General features: G+C 36.7%; 1 protein-coding gene across 3 annotated transcripts in view; it reads right to left on the bottom strand.

Annotated features, from left to right (window-relative positions):
• Window positions 1-13690, bottom strand: part of LOC143247266 (uncharacterized) — an 80536-nt gene that overhangs the window by 16050 nt on the left and 50796 nt on the right. For 2 of the 3 annotated variants that reach the window (XM_076495022.1, XM_076495021.1), the window contains exon 1: window positions 6932-7512. The exons of the other annotated variant lie outside the window; for it this stretch is intronic. The gene's annotated coding sequence lies outside the window, so the exon portion shown is untranslated. Of the gene's footprint in view, window positions 1-6931; window positions 7513-13690 lie in introns of those variants that run through there. 3 annotated transcript variants of the gene reach the window in all.

The following is a 13690-nucleotide window of genomic DNA, read 5'->3' as shown; positions in this document are numbered from 1 at the left end:
CAATTCCATAAAATATCATGAAACTTTATCATAAATTTCTCAAAGTTAAAAACACTTACAGAAGGAGAGAACTGAAACAAACAATCTATTATGATGTGTGTAATTATGTCTATGCAATTACTTCAGAATTAATTTATTTTAAGAAACTACATTGATTCACACACACACACTACACTAACTGTATACAATATTACACACAATAAATTTATAATATTGTTTTTATTCTCTTTACTATGCTTTTTGGGCCGACATGGCCAGGTGGTTTAAGGCGCTTTACTTACGATCTAAAGGTCACCGGTTCGAATCCTCTTCACACCAAACATGCTCGCCTTTTCAGCCATGGTGGCGTTATAATGTCACGGGCAATCCCACTAGTATTTGACAAAAGAGTGGCCCAAGCGTTGGCGGTGAGCGGTAATGACTAACTGCCTTCTCCCTTGTCTTTCGCTCTAAATTAGGGGCAATTAGCATAGATAGCCTTCTTGTAGCTTTGCGCAAAATTAAAAAAAGAAACAAACATTCTTACGCTATTATACAGGGTATTCGGAAAGTCACTGTGCAGTTTTGTCTGTTAATAAATATATGAGTGCACAGTGACTTTCCGAACACCCTGTATATCTTAGTGGAATAAAAATGTTTTCCCAGCCTGGAATTATTATTATTTGCCCGAAACACACACACAAAAAGCATACTTTTTAATCATATCTAACACTAAACCTGGTGTAAAAAATTTGTCCTAAATTCCAACAAGTTTGACTACAAATTTTATACCTACCATTGGTGTTTCACTTCTTTCCAAAACAGTATGTCTTATTAATTTGAAAAAAAAAAAAAATTACTAATTCAATAGGTAGCTTATAAATTTGTTTAACATACAAGAAAGACAGCGGGCTTTGAAGAAGCAGAGAATGTTACATAGGAGATCAGATCCTAACGCTGACCATACGTCATCTCCCTTATGCGCCCTAAAGAGGGAAGAGTTGTTTTAATTTCGCGCAAAGCTACAAGAAAGCTATCTGCGCTAGCCGTCCCTAATTTAACAATGTAAGACTAGAGTATAGGCATCTAGTCATCACCACCCACCGTCAACTCTTGGGCTACTTTTTTGCAACGAATTAACCGTCACATTATAATGCCCCCACGGCTGAAAGGGCGAGCATGTTTGGTGCGATTACGAATCGAGTACCTAAAGATACCTGTCAGCTTTGGTGACAATCGTTTTAGCGGTTTTCGGTTACGAGCGGACACACTTTTGTTGAACGATTTTAAGTTGGAGCCGACGTTATTGTATTTGAAATTCGAAGCAGTCCACTCAACCTGAAAGACGAATATTTGGTTGTCATAAAAGTCCCGAAGCCTCGTGACAATCCACTTGAGAGCATCACATCACTACACATGGAGTGTGAGAAGAGAATTTCGCGTTTAATTTAATTTCTATTACTCTACAAAGAGAAGGTTTATCAGTTTTTATCCGATCAATAACAGTTAATTATGTAACGCGTTAACCTTCTATAGAATTACTTCACCAATGGTTCTAAGTTTTTGTATTTCTTGGTACTTACCAGCTATTTTAATTACACTATTCTGCGTGACCGTTACGTCTTCAAAACGATAACGATATTTTAGCACTAAACTCACAATTACAATACTTACCAAGTTTCATAAAAAAATGTTTCAGTTTAAATTACTTACGGAATATCTAGCTTTAGATACACTGCATTAATTATTACTACAATGTTACTTATTTCTCTCAGAAGAAGATCAAAGGTCACCTGTTTTAATACACTATACAGTAATGTATTGTCTTTCAGTAAGTCAGAAGATACTAAAATGACGTCATACAAAGGATGTTTAACGCTGCAATTTGTAAAACGTGCGCATGCCATAGCTCACGAGAAGAATTACGCACTCTGTAGGCTACAACACAACATGACAGATGAACTTCATAAACAAAAAATAAAACTATTTATTACTTTTAATTTTTATTTTATTTACTCTTGAAACAGAACACTTTCTGAACTCTGAAGAATTAACTATTGTTACATAATCACAAAATACTGATGTTTCCACACAGTTCTGTTTTCTAAAATTGTAACAAATAAACAAAGTTCTTGTTTGAACTGAAAACAGGTCTTGGAAAAATATAATATGCGTGTTCATAATTGCCAAATTCCGTCATAGGATTATACTTAAAATATGAGTTTTTCTTGCTCACGTGGTTCGTAATTTTTTTCGCGCATTCCTGCCATCCATATTTCGTGTTAATACATGTTATTGGTCAAATACACCCTTGTGCAAATTAATTGAAACAAATGTTCATTTTACAATATTTTCAGCATGGAGGCCGGTGTAAGCTCGCTAGACCCGCTGATTTCCTTTAATAGTCATTTTTTTTCACACAGACGGCGTCATTAGCTGTGTTTTGCAGTACGGTCGATCTATTTTTGGGATATGTGACAAAATTTTGAGGACTATTACGTCATTCAAAAATGCGTTAGAAGGGCAAGGAGACCAGTCAAAAAACAACTTCTTACCAACTCAATGAAGAAAAAACGGTATCAATGGGGTCTGAAATACAAGATATGGACGCAAGAACAATGGAGGAAGGTGTTATTCAGTGACGAGACTCATTTCTTCGTACAGGGTCAAAGAAGTCTGCATGTTCGCAGATCTCCAGGTGAGAAATTTCGAGAATCTCACATCAATCAGTTCGTAAAACATCCCTTGAAGAAGATGTTTTGGGGCTTTTTCAGCTACTATGGCGTCGGAGGCTTACATATCGTAGAAGGTATGATGCGAGGACCACAGTACATCGAAGTTTTGCAGAGAAGAGTCGTTCCAGAATTGAAAAAGAGATTTCCAGATGGATCTGTCATTTTTCAGCAAGATCGTGCCACACATCGAAACTTGTGAAGAATTTTATGACTACAACGCGAATAAAGGTGCTGGACTGGCCTGGAAACTCTCCAGACTTAAATCCTATTGAAAATCTTTGGGCAATTTGTAAAGAAAGACTTAGGGGAAAAGACTGTACTACGAAAGATAAGCTAATTGAGGCCATAATTGAGGTGTGGTACCGCAATCCAAAAATTAGTAAAGATTGTAGTCAACTCGTGGACTCGATGCCAAAGTGGATTAATGATCTTCTGAAAAATAAAGGCGGTCATATCATGTATTAATTTGTGAGTAATTTTTGGATTCTCAGAAATAAAACGCAAAAAAAATGAAAAAATCGTAATTTACCGTCTTGTTTCAATTAATTTGCACAAGGGTGTAATCTTTGTTTGTTTGTTTTTTATTGTTGTTGTTCGACTAGCATAATATCGTATGTGTTTCAGACTAACCTACCATCTACACGGCTACTCTAAGCAGTATAGTGGAACTGACAGTCGTGGCTATAACACCCCAACAGCGGTATAATGAAATTAAAGCTTTGGGGCCTTCCGATCCTCAGCTCAGAACGCTAACTGTCGGTCATGTTTAGATGTTTCACATATAAACTCGTACGCTTAGTTTCCCAGCATACCGCTGAAATTTATTCTTCTAAATTGATTCGTGAAAATGTAAGGTTTGCTTCACTCAAGTGAATATTTTAAAGGTAACTTTCAGGTTTTCTTAATGGCCCGTTAAAGAGAAGCATTCCAAGCTACTAATCCGGTACCAACCAGTTATAATTTTTTTAAGAGACCCATTGACCGATTTTATTATTGAAACTGACCTGTGTTCAAACGTTTCTTTCATGTGGTAATTACGTATAAATATTTACTCTTACTCTGTTGTCTCTAACGTATCGAGATAGTTATATAGTTTGTAGAGCAACGAAAAGGTTAATAAAACCAGAATCTCTCTATCTGCAGATTAAATTACATCCTCACGTGACACGCATTAAGCCTCTTTTTCGTTTATTACCATGAAAATAGGTGTTTGACACTTCTGTACTCTTACGTTGTGCCCTTTGGTCCACACGTAATCAGGTAATACGACGATTTCACTTGTACTCATATTCACCGTAACTGGAATGTAGAAACTTGACTGTAGAAAAAAAGGTTGTAAAAACTAGTTCCTTTATATCGTTAGCCCTTCGAAGTGAAAGTTGCAACGCTTGTAAATCGTCTTTTCGGCCATTATATTATATTATATTGTATGTATGTAATAATAAGGACGGCGTCTTTGTGCTTTCGGTATTTGGCTTACAGAACAAATTACTGACATAAACGGAAGTCTAAGTGCAATCACAGTGCACGATATTATAGTTTATAGATCTTGCAGTTATTCGTAATCTTACAGGAATTTCGGTATTAATTTCACAGATAATTTGAAACACTACTTTTGTAATCCTACGAATAGAGTTATAAATACCAACACGTAATGTACACAAGAAAAGGTTCGTTTGTTTTGAATTTGGACAAAGCTACACGAAGGCTATCTGCGCTGAGTGTCCCTAATATAGCAATGTAAGACTAGAGGGAAGACAGCTAGTCGTTACCGCCCACTGCCAACTCTTGGGCTACTCTTTTAACAACCCTGAAGAAAATGTCACAGATTTAATTTAGTGTACATAATAATAAAACGTATGTTGTTTGTTAAATTCCGCTTAAAGTCGCTCGAGGACTATCTGCACCAGCGTGGGTGTTTCCTTACAGAAAAGACACATCGAGGTATCTGCTGTGCACACCGAGGGGAAGCCCGGCATGGCCAGATGGTTAAGGCGCTCGACTCGTAAACCGAGGGTCGCGGGTTCGAATCCCCGTCACACCAAACATGCTCGCCATTTCAGCCGTGGGAGCGTTATCATGTGACGGTCAATCCCACTATTCGTTTGTAATAGAGTAACCCAAGAGTTGGCGGTGGATGGTGATGACTAGCTGCCTTCCCCCTAGTCTTACACTGCTAAATTAGGGACGGCTAGCGCAGATAGCCCTCGAGTAGCTTTGCGCAAAATTCAAAACACACAGAAACCACCGAGAAGAATCGAAACCCTGATTTTAGCGTTGCAAATCCGTGGACTTACCGCTGTCTCAGTGGAGATATCTGTGCTAGCCGTCCCTAGTTTTGAAGAGACTAGAGGGAAGATAGTTGGTCAACGTCACCCACCGCTGACTCTTGGGACTACTTTGTTTTGTTTTCTAAATCAACAAATCGTTCGATGGACCGTCACATTTAAAACGCCCACACAGCTGAAAAAGCGAACATGTTTGGTGACGGAATTCGACCCCAAGACCTGCACAGTACGAGTCAAGTGCCCTGACCACCAGACTATGCTATACTCAAATGAATGTAAATAGCGAAGATTTAGTGGTGAGACATTGTATGATGATACAGTTAAAGCAAGCTAGCGTATAGAAAGCTTCGGATCAAATAGAACTAGGCACTGCAGTTCTGATTTATAATGAGAAAAACATTTGAAAATTATTAGTTGAAAATTAGTGTAATCGAGTGGTGATAACATTAACAAAACAAATAATTTTATAAACCTTTAAACAAACCCAAACTAAGGATTAAATCGTGGAGAGAAAGAAAATTCCTACAACAATCACAAGGTCTTGAACAAAACGTTTAGTTGAAAAAGCTGTGATGGCTTATTCTAGTCACGACAGAGAAGTTGAAATACAATTCCTAAAAAAAAACGGACTTGCCAAATAATTTTTCCATCATTTCTTTCACACGTGAAATTGTAAAGAAACCTGTTTTGTGGTGAAAAGGAAAGTGTAGCTTAAAGCACTAAAATACATAAAATAATGTTCCAAGAATTATGTGAACATGTAGGTATGTAATTCCAACCAGTAAACACTTCAAGGACTACAGTCAGTGCAAAAAAATGACCGTACTTTCAATGTCAACATGTCGGAAAACAGGAAAACCAGTTACATCATTTCAAACGCACGAGTATCAAATATTTAAGAAATAAAATTTGAGAAAACAATTCTTCTATGAAATATATAAGATATAAAAATCGCCTTAAAGTGGTTCCCCCCACCGCTAGTACAGCGGTGAGTCTACGGATTTACAACACTAAATTCAGGGATTCGATTCCCCTCGGTAAGCTCAGCAGATAGCCTGATGTGGCTTTGATATAAGATACACACACACATTTACAACGCTAAAATCAGGAGTTCGATTCCCCTCGGTGAACTCTTGCAAATAACGAGATGTGGCTTTACTGTAAGAGAACACATACATTAAAGTGAACGTATTATGCGTCTGTCATGTTTTTGGTTTGTAATTGTTTGTTGATGAAACAATGTAAACCATCCAGTTACAATACACCATCGTTTAAATTACAACAGGCGTAATTATATGAAGTGTTTAATAAACGTTTCCGAATTTTCAGAAATTCATCTTAAAATACGAACATACACTACGGTAATTACACAATGAGCGTGATATACTCTACCTGAAATGACATTAAGAAATTTGTATATAAAAATTAACACTGGGCAACGGACATTATTTATCTGTTTAAGTTGTAAAAACCATATTTGTATTATGAAAAAAAAAGAAGGAAAATACACAATTTGTGTGTAACCCAAACAAAGAACAAGCAAACAGTTATAAAACACACTAATCTGTAATTACGTTCTCTTCGATCTTGATGTAACTACATAATGTAACCCTCCCTCACATCTTTAGCTTACCGAAGATGGAATTGTTAAGATTTCGAAACGTTTACTTATTAATTCGTACAGTTACATTCGTGATGTTATTTGTAATTAAATTACATTTCCAGAAATAAAACCAAAAACGAATTGACTGTTTACCATTTAATAATTAAAGTTTCACATGGTATTAATATATTTATTTTCAGCCTTACGTAACAGGATGCAGTTGTCCAAACGCTTCGAGTCTGGGACATCCTGGTTTACTTACACTTGGATGTTGAAACGAGACCGAGATATTATTATTAATATTATTATAGTGTAAATATACTTACATTGGACGTCCTTCTAAAATCTGAATGATTTGAGCTTTGGCATTTCACACATGAAACAATATCTTCCTCCAATGGCAACATCAACACTTGTGTATCGATTTCTTTTCCTTTTTGATTTGTTACAATATGTTTTAGTTCGAACAACAAAAACCTCGTACAATTACCTGCAGATGTACATGGCCGTCCATATAACTAGCGTCTACGTACATTTATACGCATGTTAGGAGTTGTGCGTTGTTACGTCATGGTTGCTTACCCATTAAAACCTTCTGACAGGGTATTAACTGTTGTGCAGTCCTCTTTAGACCTGGAAGTTACCAGTGAGATTGTTAAAAGTAGTACGAAACCGGTCGTACAAAACGAGAATAAAGTAGAGTTGTAAGAGAAAGTAAAAGATTTGACCTGCTTTGATGTAATCATACATAAACTAGGCCTAACTCTCGGCAGGAAACACTCTCACTATCCCACTTTCTCATGACCCACTACAAATCCAAACTCCAGTCTATACTGTACGTATTATATATAGCAACCACCGACTACGGATAGTCTTGGCCCCACGCTCGTCGTGGGAAATGGGAGATACGCCAGAAGCACGTGACTTAGCTTTAGTAGCTGCCACGCGGCGCTGAGTTGCTTATTCGTTTTATTTTTTATTTTTTTTAGTTCATCCAAAAAAGGCCTATAATGACTTTCAACAAATTCATATATGGAGTTCTGCGCCCCCTGTGGTATGAAAATAAATAACAATCCTATTGGATTCTTAGTCGATGAGCGCCTTCGTAACAGCGTATATACTCATATGATTTGTTTACGACGTTATTGGATAATACACCAAACAATGTTGTTATATTCATATTCATCGTCGATCATATTTCAACTAACATAAAAATATGTACATAGAAGATTTGAAGACCAGACGTATATTCTCAAAAAATGTCGTTTATATTTCAGACGCTTAAATTCTAAGGGTCGGAAGTTCGAACCGCCGTCACACCAGTTTCCGTTTTAAAATTTCTGTTTTACAGATTTCATTTAGGATCAGGCAAACCACCTAAAGTATGTGTTTATAAGAAAAGACCCACATTGGAAAAACGACCTCTCTCACACACATGCGTACTGTAGCTCCGGCTACGCCCCCCATAAGGTGATCAAATTAAACCAGATACACTTTGCCTTGTCGTGAGCACTAGAAAATCGTATGAATTGGTCAAAGGTAGAGGTGTTTTTTTCATTTTTTTTTTGTTTTTAAAAACTAAAGTACTTACAAAAGACAAGTTTAATCTTTTATCTGACCTAAATACAAAAATAGAAGACGTCACATGGTTGGTGGCTTAAAAAACAACAAAACATTTTATGTTCATTCAACGCGACCTATAGACGAAGGTACTGGAATAAGATACGAGTGTGTGTGTGTAGGCACATTAACATTTAGCGATTTGTTATCTGGACAGATGTGTTTGGAAAAGGATGTATATTTTTAACAAGTAGAAAATCCAGGCAGTCTCAAACAGAGAACATAATTATACAGAAAGGGTTTTATTTACAAACGTGTGGTGTCCTTGTCTGTCAACCCGCGAGACTTAGCACCCGTTTTGTAGTTACTTTACTAATGTGTCTATATTTTGAACACTTTTCTCTCTATGTAAATAAAACTACAAAACTTCCGGTCTCTTTTACATTCACGTTACCAAACTCTTGTTACAAGAAATTCAATAACTCAGTGAAAGACTAGGCCATAAAACCTGCTTGTCTATCTATCATAATAATAAACAATTTAATTTTGTTTGAGAAAAGTGTTTTTAAACACGTGTAGCGCAATTCAGCTATGATAATTGCGTTTGGTTGCAACATATCAACACTACAGGAATTGGGTATGTGTGTGTATGTTTATATGTCGACAAGCAATTTGTCTCGGAAACTATTTGAAACTATGAAGCAGCTGCTACAAGCGTATTGTCACCCTCAATACATGTTACGAACTGGCGAACGCATGTAATTTCACCTCAGAGTGATTTCGTATTATCGAACGCTCATGGTTGCAATAGCAGACTCGATTAATGCCATAACTTCCTTGTGGGCAAGCCGTCTCTAATTTAGCACTGATCGTTTGAAGTTAAGCACAAAGCAATACAATGGGCTATCTGTGTTCTGCCCAGTACAAGTCCGCAGACATGCCGGTGTCCCACTATGGTGCAGAAGAGATGGACTCTCCGACCACTCTTGGGTTACTCTTTTACCAACGAATAGTAGGATTGATTATAACATATAACGTCCCCAATGCTGAAAGGTCGAGAATGATTGGTGATGAAGATTTAAAGAATAGGACAGAGAGTTTCTATTAATATTATTTTTAGAAGTAAAGGCCTACTATACATACTAATTATTGTTTTATCACGTCGGATTTAAACTAAAAAATACTTTTTTACCTTAAACAGAGTTAACAATAAAGAATATTTCCTAAGACTGATGACGTCCACATGTTATTACTTCCCAGAAAACTTATCTTTTTCAGGTTCATTTTATAATGTTTATCCCTCGCCAATTCGTAAAGTTTTATTTTAATATTTAATATATATTTGTTCTTTGCGCCTATCTTTAAACTTATATTTTCTAATCATTATATAGTTTACTATTAGTTAGTTAGTTATTTCATTTTTTTATTTCTTCTTATCTCCTCTAAAAGGCCCGGCATGGCTAAGTTAAGTTAAGGTATTCGACTCGTAATCCGCGGGTTCGATTCCCCTTAGTAGACATACTGTGACTTTGCTAAAAGAAAAACACACTGTTCTCTTTTCAGTAGTACAGCCACTACTGCTTACCCAGATATTTTCATGCAGTAAAAACTACACGTTTTTGTAGTTGTTTTTTTTATTTCTATGATGAAAACTCCTATTCCAAGTTAAAACCCTTATCCTTTCAACATTTTAAGGACTTCGCTTCTTTTTTTCCACGTTCTGTACACATCTCTTGTCTCAACACGAATCCCAAAACACAGATCCTCCATTCGCTGCCCAGTTGTCTTCATATCTCAGAATAATAAACTTGGCGTGTCATCAACAGTTCGCTTCTCTAGACTGCGTTTTCATGGTTTGCATTCCGTTACCCCTAAAACTTGCTCCGTCCTTTAGAATTGTGGGTAGGTCATAAGAGTGACGGTAAAATCCAACTGTCCATCAGATAACTAATAGTTGACGACGTGTGAGTGGTTTTGACTGTCTCCTCATAGACCATTATTTCAAAATTAGGAACAATTAAACGCAGGTAGCCTGTTTTAGACCGGTATATTTCTCTTTATCTCTTAAACGTTGCCACCTAGATTAATTGGTAGTTATCTTCTGTTACGAATGGAACGGGAACACAAATTATTTATCTCAACACAATGTAAATCAAGACCGTTCTGTTTACGCTTCGTATTAATTTACCTAGTGATCACAGGTCACTGAAGGACCCTAACCTTCAACACTTGTCCTACCTTTTCCAGATGTTTCTTGCAGCATCGTGTCAACCAGATTCATTACGATACATTCTTAGTAGTCAGTAAATCCTGACTTAACATGAAATCAGTGATTATTTTCTTTTTCTTGGCTATAATTCACACCATCTGTAACGGGTCGTTTTTATGCGAGTTCTGTTTTTACTGTGGTGTTTCAAGCCTCCCATTGGCTTCCAAAAATCTTGTTTGTTTGTTTTGAACTTCGCGCAAAGCTACTCAAGAGCTATCTGCGCTAGTCGTCCCTAATTTAGCAGTGTAAGACTAGAGGAAAGGCAACTAGTCATAACCACCCACCGCCAACTCTTGGGCTACTCTTTTACCTATGAATAGTGGGATTGACCATCATATTATAACGCCCCTACGGCTGAAAGAGCGAGCATGTTTGGTGCGACGGGGATTCGAACCCGCGACCCTCAGATTACAAGTCGAATGCTTTAACCCACCTGAACATGCCGGGCCTCCAAGAAGCTTATGTTATCTTCCTACTCAAAGCCCCATATACTTAATACACTCGTTATTTTAATTACGTTTCTGATGAAAGGTAAGAAAAACACTATGTGCTTGAGCACTCCCAGTATTAAAACCTAAATACATATTAAGAATTAAAACACACACACAGTTAATGGTAACCTTTCATAACAAAGGTAGATTGAACAAGATTTCAAGGTTTTTAAAAATTATTTAATTTAATTCCTGTGAAGCTAAAAATATTAGTTTTCCATCAATCTTATCGTCTGATCTTATCCTTCCAATGTTAGGCTTAACATTAATGGCATTACACTTCCACTTAGCCATATGAGATTTTTTCAAATACACACCTATCTTCCCTGTCTACATCTTTAAAAAAAAACATTCGAAGGAGAACAAATATCAACATTAAGTGCCAATTTTCTCGTTAACGTTTAATCTATCTGCAAATCTACATTTAGTTTAAATGGTGATTTATGGTTGGGATTAAGTTTTTATCTAATATCGCGAGAAAGGGAATGATGTCATGTCATCTTTAGGTGAATAACATATTTTTCCCTCCTGTATTTTTACCTCTTTACCTACCATTTTACTTGCCTATTTTCCTACATGCCTAAAAAGAAGAGTACTTAGAGTATGTTGAAAAGAAAAATATATCTACTCATCGACCTTTTTGAAATCTAAGCTTTGCCCATTAAACCCTTGAAAGAGAAAACCTTAGAACAAAAACATTAAAGGGGGTCATTGACATTTTATCGTTAAGTTCGTCGCTTAGAAGAACTGTGAATTTATAGACAAATGAATTACAAACGTCTAATATGTTTGTTTACAGGAGTATATTTTTGTTTCACTTTTTTCAACACGAGAAATATGTCTGAAATTTGGTGATGGGATTTTTTTACAAGATATGCACTGCTAATAAAAACCATACCACTATAAATATATCCGAAACGCCTTTTATGGTTAACAAGTGAGCAAAAGAATGATCTTAACTATGTTTATTAACAAACGTATTTTGTGTTCCTGTTTAATATCATGACATATAGACGTAAAGCCACGCGCTCGTTCCATTACTGTATATGTAATTAGAGGGTAAAGAGCTTCCAACACTTGTGAAATGTGAGAAGATAGTAAAATACCCTTAAAATGAGCATAGTGTTGTTTTCGCTGACGAAGGAAGTTTTAACATACATGTATTGTTTTCTCTCTATAGGACTTGGCTGGATGAGACGTGGGGAGTCAATATTTCTATAAAACAAACAGCCCTAGATATACAAAAAGAAATCACTGTTTTGTTTAAGTATCATTTCTTCTCTACACAATATATTTACAATTCTCGGTACCTTATTCCGAAAATCTTAAACTATTGCTAGCTGCAAAAACAAAAACAAAAAAAAACTCCTCTGTACTTATATTATAAGTAGTATTACGACATTTCCTTTGCGGTGTCGTAAAATCTGGAATATGCAAAACAAAGGTGTTTATCATTAAAAAGGAAACTGTGCAAATAAATCAAAAACAAGCCTCAACAAAAAATAAAAACTGCACAAATTACGAAAATCCCAGATTATAACCTGTACCCTGAGGATCGTTTTAATTTGTGCAGACGGTCCGGCATGGCCTGGTGAGGTAAGACGTGACTCGTAATCTGAGGGTCTCGGGTTCGAATCCCCACTATACCAAACATGGTCTCCCTTTCAGCCGTGGGGACGTTATAATGTGACGGTCAATCTCACTATTCATTGGTAAAAAAAGTAGCCTAAGAGTTGTCGGTGGGTGGTGATGACTAGCTGCCTTCCCTCTAGCCTTACACTGCTAAATTAGGGGCGGCAAGCACAGACAACCCTCGTGTAGCTTTGCGTGAAATTCAAAACAAAGCAAACCAATTTATGCAGTGTCTTTGGTTTTTGTTTAGGCTTGTTTTGTTTATTAGAAATATAAGTATATACTGTTACTGTCTACTTGTTTTCGTTTGTTTTTAATTTTGCGCAAAGCTACACGAGAACTACCTGCGCTAGTCGTCTCTAATTCAGCAATCAAAGACGAGAGAGAGGGCAGCTAGTCATCATCACTTACCACCAATCATTGGGCTATTCTTTTACCAATGAAAATGGGATTGACTGTTACTTTATAACGTCCACACGTTTGAAAGGACGAGGATGTCTAGTGGAACGCGGATTCGAACCCGCGACCATTTATTTGCTGAATTTCGCGCAAAGTTATTGGAGGGCCGTCTACACTGAAGTTTAAAATGCTGGAGTAAAGGGAAGACAGCGAGTCAACGCCGCCAACTCTTGGGCTACTCTTTACCACTGAAAAGTGTCATTGACCATCACATGAAAACGCCTCTCACAACAGAAACGGCGAGCATGTCCAGAGACTGAATGTATGTAAATACATAGGTAGGCAAGTGTACAAAATGACTGCAATACATTTTCACAAATTTCTTTTTTAAATAAGAATCACATAAACAACATTGGCTGTCCACAAACCGAGATTTTTACATAAGGAAAGTTCAAAAGGACAGAATATGCTTTTTTCCAAGTCCAGTCATCGGCAAATTTTGTGGTATAAATAAAATATATAATTAGGTCGTTTTTCAGTGTAACTAGCTCCATGGTCGTCAAGTAGCTAATCTATAAACACAAGAAGTGTTATTTATATACTAGCTGCGACCTACAAAACGTTTGCGGTATTTTCCATTCCCTTTGCTTCAATTTTCCTTATTCTATCATTTTCACGCATGGCGTTTAAGCTACGCTTTCTTGCAGGCATTGTGTGTTAGGTCGATAAATCCC

Source organism: Tachypleus tridentatus, chromosome 3, assembly GCF_004210375.1.
Source record: "Tachypleus tridentatus isolate NWPU-2018 chromosome 3, ASM421037v1, whole genome shotgun sequence".
Taxonomy (NCBI): domain Eukaryota; kingdom Metazoa; phylum Arthropoda; class Merostomata; order Xiphosura; family Limulidae; genus Tachypleus; species Tachypleus tridentatus.
Note: the sequence above shows the minus strand (reverse complement) of the source record. Positions and strands in the feature narration are given on the sequence as shown.